At 38.4% G+C, this 13,705-nt stretch overlaps 1 pseudogene; it reads right to left on the reverse strand.

Moving 5' to 3' along the window:
* Positions 1 to 1,480: 1,480 nt before the first annotated feature.
* Positions 1,481 to 13,174, reverse strand: LOC137098506 (WW domain-containing adapter protein with coiled-coil-like; annotated as a pseudogene).
* Between the last annotated feature and the right edge of the window lie 531 nt (positions 13,175 to 13,705).

The raw sequence follows: 13,705 nt of genomic DNA on the forward strand, positions 1-13,705 counted from the left end.
TTAAACGTATTCACTCAGAAGGGAAGTATAATTTACACTCACAGAATACAAACTAAATAGTGTCATCACTCACAACCACATAAAAGAATCAGCGATTTCGAAAAATGGACTATCTTAATGTTAGTTTGGGGAGCCGGTCAGCATAAACTTGAACAATTTATCTTTGGCACTCAGATAAACTTAAATCAATGAAATACGTAAAGTCTATTGTGTCCAGGCTGACTGGAGAGTACATGAGCACAAAGGAAGCAGTTATATTAGACACATTTAGTTAAGTCTGCATTAAGAATAAGGAAACCCAATGTGTGGGTTCGGTTGTTGTATGACTCTGGCAATAAATGAAATTAAGGGGAAGTTTTCAATACACAATAATAAATCTAAATGTTTAAAATAATCAGTCGAAGAGGATTTTAAAAGAATCGCAAGTCTCAAATGGGCTGCTAGTATTAGGTTCACACAATTCACACATCTCATTATCCTCTAGTTTTGACTTGTGTCTGTCTCTGAGATTCACTTTAGGATGATGAAAGTAAATAGGACTTTTGTTGTTCGAGCACAGAAAAAGTCAGTGCCATCTTTAACATGTCTTTTTAAAATCCACAAGACACAGTTCATCGGGATTATTTCTTCTTTCTCTGTACTGTGCCATTTACTTCCCCTGGTATAATTCTTTTAATCATTAAATAAGAATTAATTTTGTAAAAAATGGGAAAAGGGCTGTGTGTAAGGTATCATTCTAGTTAGCTCAGTTGCTAAGAGGAACCAAAAAAAAGGGATATTTGTTTCTGACATATTAATCCTTTGTGGGGCCCTTTTAGAGCCTTTTCATATTTACATTTTCTACCTTTAATTTTACCTTCAGAATTTGATATAAACACAAAAACATCTGTGGAGCTGCAATTCGCAATCATTGCTTTTGGTGTGACATTCTGTATGTGAAATAGTATTGGTGCTATGGCTCATCGAAGCACCATAAGCTCATCATGGAGCTCTAAGCAGGAAAAAGCTGCTGAGGTGTCCAGCTCCAAAGTCAACCTTCATACATACAATGAAATTCTTTAACTTTTAAAAAATAATAATTATCAGTCTCTACTTTATCATATGTCAGTCCAGAAATATAACAAGTGAATTTAACTTAGAATGTATCCTGCCTCGTGCTCTTATGCATGCAATAGACTAGTTTCAGTTTAATGTTGCTGACTATCATCATCTCATGGACAGAGGATGAGCTGTTCTACATAAGGTCATCAACTTCCTCCCATAAATCTTTTAATAGTCTTGAAGTAAAGTATCACTAGTGACCCCAAACCCTGAGGACTATGGAGACACCCGACAAATTAAGAGCATGGTTTGATCCCACTGCACATTACTCAAAGCCATCATTCAAAGCCTCCTCTAGATTGTAAATATCATCAGCAGACACACATCAATGACTAAAGTCAATAACAACTGAAGTATGACACAAAAATAAAGCAGCAGGTGTGGCATAATATTTTATTCTCTTATGGAATACAAAGCCCCCCAACCCCTACCCCTAAACTGTGTGCACATCAGATGTGGTAAAAACTAGTTAAGGACAAAGAACAGCTGAGAGACAAATGAGTGTAGAAGTGTACGACTGCAGTTTAATGTGATGTTCATATAAAAAGGTATACCCTCACATAATGAATGGAGAAAAAAAAAAAGTTGCCATATCAGGCAGGTCAGTAGATAAAAAGGGGTGCAGCCGTAACAGCTGAACAAAAATGAAGAAGGAAAAACAACTGTTTTTGTAGAAACAAAACTAAATACCTCCGTTCAATCTTTATCATTATGACTACAAGGACAAAATAAATCATGTAAAATAATATAGCTTTACTTGACTATTAATCCAGCCACTTTTCCAATTCTTTCTTTTACACAATCTCTTGCTACACTGCACACAAGGAATGAAATATTCCCCCAATTGGTTTTGGGAGAGAAACAAACCAAAAAAATAAAATAAAATTTAAAAGAGCAGAAGAGATGAGAAACCAGCCAGCAGGGTTACAAAGGAATATAACTTCATATGTAGTAGCAGCCACCATAGGTCCAATAATGTAGGCTTTTTTTCAGAATGGCTTTGAAACATCTGGCGTGCGTCTGAAATTACTAGCCACAACTTTGCAGTAAATTTTTTACCACTGGAACTCCAAATCCCAATAACTGGGACAAAACAGCTGAAGCACATTTAAGTAAAGGCTGGCCCAAAGGATTTTGCTAATCTCGTGACATGTAAAACCTGCTTGAAGATGTACTGGCATGGCAAAACCACTGACGAGTATAGTGAATAAAAAAATAACATTAGTAACATCACTGCCATTGAATCCATACATTTCAATGGATGACTAAGTTCATTTCAGAAGTTTGGTGGAGTGAACAAGTTTGTTCATCCCTCCTAAACCGTCACACCAATTATTACGAGATGTTTTTGTTTATTTTTCAAAGAATGAATGTTTTCCTGAACACTACACATCAAAACACACCAGAAAACAAGTTAACCCAATAAAATACACACAATCCAAGGTTCACAGTCCAAAAAGGTGCTGTTTGAAAAGAGCCTCAGGTCCTTTATGTCCACTTTGTTCAAGTGTCCGACTTGGTGTCAGTGTGAGTTTCACCTTTCAGTGAGAGCAATTCATGAAGTGAGACTGGAAAAACTCATTTTTAGGAAAAGGAAAGGGAAAAAAAAAAAAAAAAAAAAACCTTGTTCAGGATGATGGAGCTTCTGCTCACCAGCTGCTGTCTTAACAGCTTTTCTCAGATGCTCTTACAGGGAAAATAAACAGGCTGTAAGCAGCTTGCCATCCATGTCCATTTCTCTTTGTCCATCATTCTGTAAATCCACCAGTCCAAGTCCTTTTTCTTTAGGTCCTCAGACCATATAGGAGTTCTGGTTCTTCAGCTTGTCCAGCTCTTTGCTCTGCTGCCTCAGGAACAGGATTCTTTAGTAGAGGGGAAAAATATGTACAGTATTAATGAATTAATGTGTGGATGCATGTGTATTACAAGAAAACTGATGCATGTCTCTGCCTCACCTCTGTTCCCTCAGCGTGGCCTGAATTTCACACACTCTGACCAGGGAGCGGAGGTTTTTCATCTCCGTGCAGATTTCAGACATGTACAAGCTGCCCATGTTGTGGAGGTCCTCACGGAGCCGAGCCGCCTGACCACACGAGACGAAAACTTTGTCAATTCAACATACTTTGAATAAAAGGGCTTGGTTTTGTGATTTAAACATGACTGAAACATCACATAAACTAAACATCTTGGCAATGTGTATACAAAACACACACAGACACGAAAACCCATAGCACTGTGACATAACAGAGTCAGCAGTAGTTTCTTACCCAGCCAGATGTTTTGTCTGTTGAGTACTGTACCTGTTTCTCAGTGTTCTCTGAAGGCCACCCTTGGATATGTCTGATGAGGCTCTCATCAAAATGAGTTGCCAGAGTGGGAGTAAAACAGCTGGGAGTCTCAGCTTGGGATTGGCTGGTGCTGCCAGAGGACCCATGGGGCAATGCGGCACCGGGTACGTTTGATCCTGTACACATAGTCTCCTGGCTGTTGGAGCGAGATGACAGTTAACTCGTGCAATTTAGTCATACTGTAAATGAGTCTGTACAAACCTGTAATTTGTCCCAGTTAGTAAACAGCTCAGAATAACTCAAATATTACTGGTGCTAATATTTTGAAAACACCTGGGTGAATAGACATCCTCACTCAGGCATTTTAGCACTTTACTCGGGTGTCAAAAACATATGTGGTGTTGCTTTTTTAAACTGGTCCCTATGTAAACTGAGTGGAGCACATTTGCTGAAAATGAGTCTAATTTAGGTGAACTGGCTTTAATTACATTTATGTATGTGAATTGAATTTACTATTTCAACTAAAAAAGCAATTCTTTGCTAAAGTTATTTGAACTTGAACTACCTTCTCTGTTGGTGAGTTCTGGGGTCTTCTGGACGCTTCTCTGCACCCTGAGGCAGGGGGGCCGGTCCTTGCTTAGCTGCAGATATGCTGCCCTGCAGAGTGAAGTAAAGGAGACGAAAATAAATAACACACAGTAAGACAAGATTTCATAGTCATAACAAAGTGAAGGACAGAAGTAAGAGGGTTCTAGTCATGAGCAAGGAGGTGTATTCTCTCTATTCTTCGAAGCTGACTTTTCTGTGTTTCTTCTGCTCACCCTTGTTTGTGAGGATGTGATGCTGCTGGGATGCACGGTCAGAAGGGATTTCTGGTTGCTCTGTGGTGTGCCGTTCCGCGGGGAGACGTACGGCCGTGGTGATGATGCATCTGATGTCAGTGAGACAGGAGACTGACTGGAGTGCTGAGCTAGAGAAGACATACAATAGAAAACCGTGTTGGGTTGGGGCATCATCAAGTTATCTGCATACTTGTTGAAATTATCACAAAAATGTATCTCCACTCTAGAGTGGAAAAACTGTATTTTAGGGCTGAGCAAGATCATTAGTCTATTACAATATTTAATATTTATATGAATATTTTTCCAATACAATTACGGTTTGTCTCGTGTAACAAATTTGCTAAATCATTTGAGAAAAATACCAAAATAAAATTATTTCACTAAGCCCCCACCTACCCTTTACACAAACACTGATCACATACACAAAGGTCGCTGCACAGCATTTGCACCTGGAATCTGTTCTTTCTTAACACTTCTAAAATGAACTTTTGACATTGCTTTGTTCCAGCCTAATGTACATACATACAGTTTGGGCTTTGTAACCACATCAGTCTGAAAAAACAAACAAACAAAAGGCTAACTCACAACTATTCGCATAAAGTATCAGACAGAGTTTTATATTTGAACACTTTACTAGTCTTGTCCAGCACAAACATAAATTAACATATCTTTACTACGAACCGCGGACTCACTTGTTAAGCAGGTTTATTTCTAAACATAAGATCATTAGATGAATGTTTGAGTGACGTTCCAACAAGCGGCATCTTGAGTGGTCAGTTGCACTCCTGTCACTGGCCAAAACTTGGAAAGATCGACCCGTGGTGAAAATAGCACGCTGCTGTTTCGCATGGCGAAATTCACTTTTAATGTAAAATCACTAACTAATTTGCATAGAGTGTGTAAAGACCTTAAAAGGCACAATTATACATCTCAGTTGATATGCATATATGTCTCCATGGACTTATGCAGAGAATGGAATTGTGGGTAATGGCTTGCAGAGGCCAATACGAGCTAATTGGTTAACGTCATGGAGTCTGGCAGCGGTATTGAAACAGAAAGGAAAATGAGAACAATGACGATAATAAAGACAAGACAAGATAAGAAAATATAAACACAACTTGCCCGTTTTGTTCTACTTTTCTCCATTCACAACTCAGTGTAGTACATTTTTAGAGAAGTAATTTTACTTTCTGTTCAACTATAAATACTAATTTGCTAAATGTGACACTCATGTACATCTGCCACCCAAGTATAAAAGAAACACATATGCAGAATGCAGAAGTATAATTCCAGCTTGAGACTGAAGACATTAGCGTCCAACCACTGTACAAATTAGTCTAAATGATGACTTGCTTGAATTAAATGTGATTTGAGCTGGGGGGGAAAAAAACAGCAACAAAAAAAAAAATACAGTTTACGGCAGCTTAACAAAGATAATTTTACAAAACAGCTTTATACAGCATGTACACAAAGTTAGGTAATCTTTTAAATGCAAGTTTGCTGTCATAATGTAAATGGTCTACTAAACTAGCACTAGTTTTTCCACATTGCTGTATTCAATCTAAAACCCCCCTTAAGCAAGATACATCGTTAACTTGCACATCATGCAGAAACAGGTCAATAGGAACGTATAAGGTTTTAAACGGAAATTCAAAAAATTTGTGTGGTCAAGGAGAGAAAGAGAAAAAAGGGAAATGAGTTTGTGTAGCAGATGGTGAAAAAGAGCGAGGAGGTCGTACCTTGGTTGGAGTGCTGAGCAGCTGAGAGCAGAGCAGTGACGTTGAAAGCAGGTCCAGCAGTGAGGAGCTTATGAAGCACAGACCGCAAGGAAGCTTGGGTGACAGCAGCTGCCAAGACTGCAGGGAAGACAGAGGAAACACACACACACACACACACACACACACACACAAACACATACACACACGTGAGTGAGCAAGGGCAAATAACAGGTGAGTGCACAAAGACAGTCCAGTAAGAAACACAGTGAAGGCAAGAAACACTTCAGTGGAAATATTTATCTTTTCACCAACCACAGGAGGTGCTTCATTTGAATTATCATTTCACCAGGAAAAACAACTGGAACAACAACCAAGTCATCCTCAAGTCAGCTTTACATGGAAGGGCAAGAAAGCAATTGTAAATAGGTGTGTACACAAGATTACTGTCAGACATTAAAGGCTAACTTTAGTCATTTTTTTCGATAAATGTAATGTCCAGATTCACCACACTGACGCTAAATCAAATAATCAATCTTTTTTCCCACCCTTGGTTAGTTATCAGCCTGCAGCCTTAGCTTAGTCGTCTGTGTGAAAGGTCTCCGCTGTTTTCCAACTATTATAAAACACATCAACCAAATGCACCTCTCCACTGGGTGATATACTTCTTCATTTCAAATTGAGCTCTGAACAAATTTTGTAACAAATTTTGCCCCTAATGCTCTGAATAGACATTTCATTGTACCGCAGCCAGTCAACTGCTCATGTGTAGCATCATACTTAAAGGGACGAGGCTGTAATTGGGGCTAAAGGTGCTTCAGAAAAAGTAGTGCGCAAAGGCAGTGATGTACTTATGTATATCATTTTAATAAATTTGCAAAGATTTCAAACAAACTTCTTTCATCTTGTTATTATGGGGTGTTGTTTGTAGAATTGTAAGGTAAATAATGAATTTAGTCCAATTTGAAATAAGGCTCTAAAAAAATATGGACAAAGTAAAATGCAGTGAAAACTTTCTACATATACTGAAGTTTTAGCATCTATATGTTGACTGAGGGCAACTGGATTCATTTAGAATCAAAGCAATCCTTTATTGACACAAGCTAGTTTGTAGAGGCTGCCATATATGCAGGACTGTGTCAAAAGCTGAGTGAAGCCAAGCTGTTGTATAGAGAGCCAAACTCATGATGTCATATCCTCCATCTGTCCCACAAGCTTCTGTAACTCACTGCCATCATTTCTTTCTTGTCTTTCTCAACATGTTAAGTGTGCTCCTGGAGTTTCCTTAAAAATCAATACAGCAGCTGCTATAAGAAACCAAACCACACAATTGAAAAACACCATAAGCACCCTAATGGAGGCGGTGAGGGCAAATGCAGCTTTCCCCCTATCACAATGTGAATTTACTCTTCTGTCAGGCTCTTTGACACAGCTGCAGTCATTTTCTCTAATAATATTAGTTTCTCATTTTGAGTGCTTCATTATCTGTGGCTGCTTGACAGTCGATTCATTGCTTATTTTTGCTCGTACATGAATTCTTGTCTCCATGTCAGTAAAACGTAACAAACTTTCAGAATCTCAGCAATGAACTCCCCAAGAGCGGTACTGTGATATTGTCTTTTTATGTAAAATAATGTCTCACACTTGTCAAAATGTTATTACCAGAAAAACAATCAAACACTTTATGTAGTAGCTGATAGTGACCCCAGTGACAGCAGTGTGTGGAAGTGCTCTCACCCTCATTGAGCTTAGCCATGTCCATACTGCCGTTGTTCATCTGCAGAGTTGCTTGCAGCGCTGGAAGGAGCTGGTGCAGGAGGGCTGGGTCCTGTAGCAGCATTGCTGGTGACGGAGACTGGACAGTTTGGGGCACCTGCCCTGAAGAGGAAGAGGAAGAGGAGGAGGAGGGCATTGTGGAGGGGGTGGAACCTAAAGCATTGGGAGCAGAGTTCAGGCTCTGAGAGGAGGAGGAGGAATGGGCAGAGTTGGATGCTGTGGACTGGTCCCCTGATGTGGTCTCTGTGGAGACAAGCAGACCAGATGAACTTAATGTAAATTTTGATGTTTTCCTAAAAACTAAAATTACAGTTTAAAAATACAACAGAAAACCCTTTCTGTATATCAAGTGTTGATGCAGAACAGTAGGTAACATGATTGTTCTGAAAATCCTTTAACTCTTTTAGCAAAGTTTCACACTTTAGACACATGTCAACTGACTTGTTGTAGCTTTGTCCGTCCTGCAAGGCCTCTTGTCTGTAGTCCATATCCCTGGGGAAACTGTTTGCTGCCATCTTGACTGAGTCTTTCTGTCGTTGTTCCCTGAAGCAGATTGAACAAAATGAAAGGCTGTGGTTAAAACACTGTGCGCTATTTTAGTGATATTCTGTTCAGACTAGGGCACAAGTTCTTGTTTCTAAACCAGCAATAAGTTGGTGAAATTTGTTAGCCCCAGTTTTTCTGGCCAAAAGTTGTAATGCTGACAAGACGCATAGAACTGGTTCTAATGTAGGCAAATGCTGAACCAGTCATGGAACTGGCTCAAGAGAAAAGGGGTATGTGTGATTGTGTGTTAGCCTGCCTCTCCAACAGGTCCTTGGGCTTCTCCCACTGGGAGACCTCAGTCCTACAGTTGTAGTAGTACTTCTTCCCAGAGGAGCTGATGTGCTCGGTCCAGTCATCTGCTGGGTCCTGGTGCACAGAGAGATGAGACATAAGATTTTAAAGAGAAAAAGACAAGACCATTGAAAAGATGACAAGAGGCTGACTTTATACATATTGTGAAACGAATTTCACATTCTGCCAAATAAGGAGTGGATGGTATCTAAAGGGCTTTAAAAATTACAACATCTGAACCAAAGCACAGTTTAAAAAACATTCAGCAACAATGTAATAAGTAACAATTTGAACAAAAATAGGCCAAAACATGCAAAATGGAGTTCCCCTGAAATGAGTCTTGAAATGTGGAAATTGGTTAGCAATTCTGCACTTAAAAGTCTGAAATAAGCTGTGTAGTTAAGATGAGATCGAAGGATTTTTATTCCCAAACATAATTCATCAATTATTACCCCTCGTGCACTGTTTTGAGCTTTCATGTGACTTAAAAAAATTGGATATCTAACAAGTGACTAAATGGAACTAAAGCGATTGTCTGAAACATCAGAGGTCATCAGGCAGACAGTGACTCATCTGCTCACTAATCAGTGTTTAGCACCTCGTCAGGTTTGTAACTCTCGTGATCACCAATTCGGTCACTATAAGGTTTTTCGTGCTACCTCAAATAAATGTTGAAAGTTTAGTGGTGGTCACCTTAATATCATGCGACTGTAGTGTAGTTTATTTAAAGCCTAACAATAGCTTTTTACTTCTGGCAACTGTGTTTAAGCTTCAAAAAAACAAAGAAAAGAAAATCACAAAACTGGTGTTCATCTGTGAAGGCTATCTTGCTGAACAAAACGTGCAAGTATCATAAACTTCTGTTTGTCATAGAGCTTATTTACTGCAATAATCTAAATGCCAATGGGAAAATCCCACTGACTTGTGACAAGGGAACCACGAAGACAGTAACGTTCAAGTTAGCCTACAAAAAACAAACAACAAAAACGTCCCCCTCTGTGCATCATTCCATTATTGTATAATAAAAATAATCGCAACAGACAAATGAAACAGTATTACTTCATATCGATAGTATATATTCTTAGATAAACATTACTCACTTTGCAAACTTTATAACACATCAAACTACTGAGGTAAAGCAGGGCTTGTTAATATGTAAGCAAAGCAAAGGAACTGGCAGAAATATTATCAGTAGGCTGTAACAGCAAAATATAATCCTTATACTTATTCTTGCTAAAGTTTAACTTTAAAAGTGACTATGTCTCTTATTCCATTTTTGTGTTCCTCTGTAAAAATTCTTCTCCAATCTCATATCATGTTTTTTGGCAACCTTTTTCTAATTAAAAAATGTAAGCATTTTTTTTATATGGACTGCTCTTTGATACAAACAACCACATGCCTCAACACCATCTGTTACCTATACTAAGTTAAACTCAGACTGCATGTATTCATAATGGTAATAATTAAGGGTCAAACCAGACAATACTAAATACTGAGCTTTGGGCCTTATTGTTTAACAAAACAACCAAGAAAGGAGGCTCTTATTCACCAGGACAAGTAGCCAACCCTTTCAGCAGTAAGTTTAAAATCTAATCAGATCATCTCCTCTGTTGAGGGAGCTTGTTACATAAAGATTAGATTTTAGTAATGTTGAGTTTGGTAAAAAAAATGTCTGCACAGAGAAAGATGTCTCGACATGATACCATTCATCCTATATTATGTACCCTGCATCCAAAGTAGCATGACGGTAATTTCTATAGTAGAGGCTGAGGGTATTATCATCAGATAACACTGGACAACATCTTACCCTGTCTGCAGGCTTGCTCTGAGTCGCATGCGAGTCAGATCCGTGATGGGAGCTGTTATTGTGAGAGTTCTCCTGAGGAGAGCCGCTGGTCCCTGCAATGAAGCCATTTATCAAGTAAGTGAAAACACACAATGTTCTGCTGAGGACTAAAGCCTCTGTCACAGCCATAGCTGAGAAATACATTTTTTGCCTTATAACATATAAGTCTCTCTCTCTCTCTCTCTCTCTCTCTCTATATATATATATATATATATATATATATATATAAAATAACAAATCTTAAGTTTCATCTTGCTTATCAGCACAGAACCTAGGCTAATGATTTGCCATTTATCAACTTTGCACTTTGCACTAATGTCTCATCAATGCATCAAAATTCAAACATCTTGTGTAATATCAGTACAAGTTAAATAATTGCAGTATCAAACAATAATTGCATTTATATTTTGTGTGGGAACATTTAATCTTGCATCTAAAAACAAACAGGTTAGACTATATTGAAAACAAATATGCCTAAGTACAACCTCAATGCAACAAAAGTAACTAGGCCTGTTTGATTTTTATTTAATAATATTTTAAAATATTATAATTATTTTACATTTATTTATTAAAGAATCTGTAAACACTGCATCTTTCTCAGATTTGCAACATGGCTCCATGCAGCATAACTGCCTAAACAAGTGAGAAACCAGATGTTGAGACCTGATAAAGATGAGAGAGGGTACACAAGCATCATCAGCTTCTAACCATAAACAGAGTTGATGCAGTGGTTAGGTTTAGTTAGAGCCACAGTACAACTATGTGAATACATATACAGGACATTGTATAAAGTCAACACGCAAAAAGAAATCTACTGCTCACAAAGTATCCAAAAACCACATACTTAACCTTAATAAAGAAGATGAAAAGAAGCATGATAAAAATTAGCACTTCCTTTGGTCAGATGAATCCAAGACAAATTATTTGGATCACATTTAGTCCAGCGTGATTGGTGTGGACCTGGTGAGGAACTTCATTTTTCATGTGCTTTGGTTATAAGCAATATAGTTTAAGTTATAGTTTAAGTGTAGCAGTGAGAATGTAGTAATACTGTCCAGAGTGTGCTCAGTTTTGTTGTGTGTTAAATATGAAAAAAGTCAACACAGTATGCCAGAGATCAACACAAAAACCAAGTGACATTTCTAAATCAATTCTTAGCCTCAGCCATCTGACTGAGGTTATTGCAGGACGAAGCTGTTGTGTTTTCCTTACAACATTTTAAGACATTACCTGCAATACATGTATGTGAGCTTACCATTTTTTCCTCTAACAGTGTGAGAGGTTTTAGGCTTGCCATGCCCTGCACTTTCTCCGTGTCTGCTGACAGGACTTTCGTCTGAGCGTCGCAGCATCTTGTATGGTGGTGTGGGATCTGATGAGCCATCACGCGCCTTGTCGTAACGGTGAAGGGTGCTGGATTGGCTCTTTGGCTGGGATTTATGGGTCTAGATTGCAAAACACACATTAATTGTCAGGCTGTGCCAAGGCTTAAATTGATTAAAGTAATTTTTTTGATGACAGTTCACACAATACTTTTTTCCAGAAAATATAATGCATTAAGTGTCAAAACACAACATTAGCAAGGCAGAAGATGTTTTCAATTTGTTATACAGATTACAGGGAATTGGATTTGGTTTTATTAATATTAAGAGTATTCTAACCTGAAGAGTTGACCTCATTACCCACATACAGTTGCATCATAGCAAAAACTGTCACATTGGCAGTTACTATAGAATATTTTGTGCTAGACGATGTAGACAAATGTATTCTATGTATGTATTTAAAATTTTCAGTATTTCCTAATGACGTCGAGCGATACCATTATTGAATAAGGGTTTACGCATTTCTAAACGACAACGACAAAACTTTGCTTTAAAAGCTACGCTAGATGTCATTATTAGCTATGTTAAAATAAGAGTAACGACTGGTGACATTTAAAAAAAAAAAAAAAAAGCATCATTCCATAACATCACCTGATAGGATTGTGAATCCCTTCTGTCATTGCACCTGTGGAGACACACAGAAAAGGCGTTTATTTGAGACGTTCACGGCTAATTGCTTTTTTATCTTTTTACTTAGCTCGCTAGCTAGCTAATTAGCTGCCGATGAGCTAGCTAAGTTAGCTTGATTTGCCATTTTAGCAACAGTTGTTTTCGCCTTCTTTTTACCAGGAACAAAACTATATTTTAAAATATACTTAAACGATACATAAATATCCTTCTAGTGCGGGGTTTACTATTAGTTTGCTATCGTTACGTTAACGTTTGCCGATTTAGCTACGGAAGACATCCGGAAACCATAGCTAATTGCGTTAGCTTACTGAGACCAGTGACAGCTAACGGCTACAGACTAGCACTACTAACCGACCTACGAAATCAAAATGTCAGGAAAACCCAACGCATACTTTAAAATGCTACGGGTTGTGCTTGATTTACCCATCGCTGACTCTTGTTGGTTTCCTTGCATACATCACCATCAAGACCGTGGTGATGTGTGTATGTGTTTGGGGGGGGAAACCGTGGCCTCCTGTCTGCCTGCTCTCACAGTTCTCCTTTTTTCAGCTTCCTGATGTCTGCACACTGTCTGTCCTAACACACTGATACCTAAAAACCGTGCACTGGGCACCAGCACTGCATAGCGGGTGGTGTTTGATAAAAACCACCCTCAGTGCATCATCGGACATGTAGCTACGATTTGCGCTTGGCTTTGCGGATGCAGCTCAGCAGAAAGCAGCACAAGCAGGAGGAAGCGGAGAAGACGGACTCCTCAGTAATGTTTAGCTAGAAACATAATTTCCGGTTCACCTTTCGAATTAAAAGAGCAAATGTCGAATTAGCCACAAATTCAGTATTTTGCAAAGAAATGTGTTTACACACCAGAACTGGAAAATACATTCATTGAATGGCAAGAAAATAATAATTACGATCTCTGTCCACTCAAAATGTGTTTACCTTTGTGTTACTCTGACAACCAACTTGACAACCACAACCTGACAACCACAATGTGCAGTTTGACAATAGAAGGGTTTTTTTCACAAGAGTTTTGTAAATTCTTCTACGGCTCACCTAAAGTGAGACTACAAAGCATGATTTGTTACATCTCAACTACTTTACAACCAGTTGTTGCACACTATGTCATGCTTATGTGTGATGTGGAAACTTGGAGGTTTATTCTTAAACCAGAAAAATCATTTCCAAACAGAAATTCACTGTGAATGCTATGGCACTGAAAGGATTTTCCAAACAAAGGTGAAAAAAAAGCTGAACTGTTTATGCTGAAACAGCTGAAACGAAGTGTTGC

This window comes from Channa argus, chromosome 14 (genome assembly GCF_033026475.1).
Source record: "Channa argus isolate prfri chromosome 14, Channa argus male v1.0, whole genome shotgun sequence".
NCBI lineage: Eukaryota > Metazoa > Chordata > Actinopteri > Anabantiformes > Channidae > Channa > Channa argus.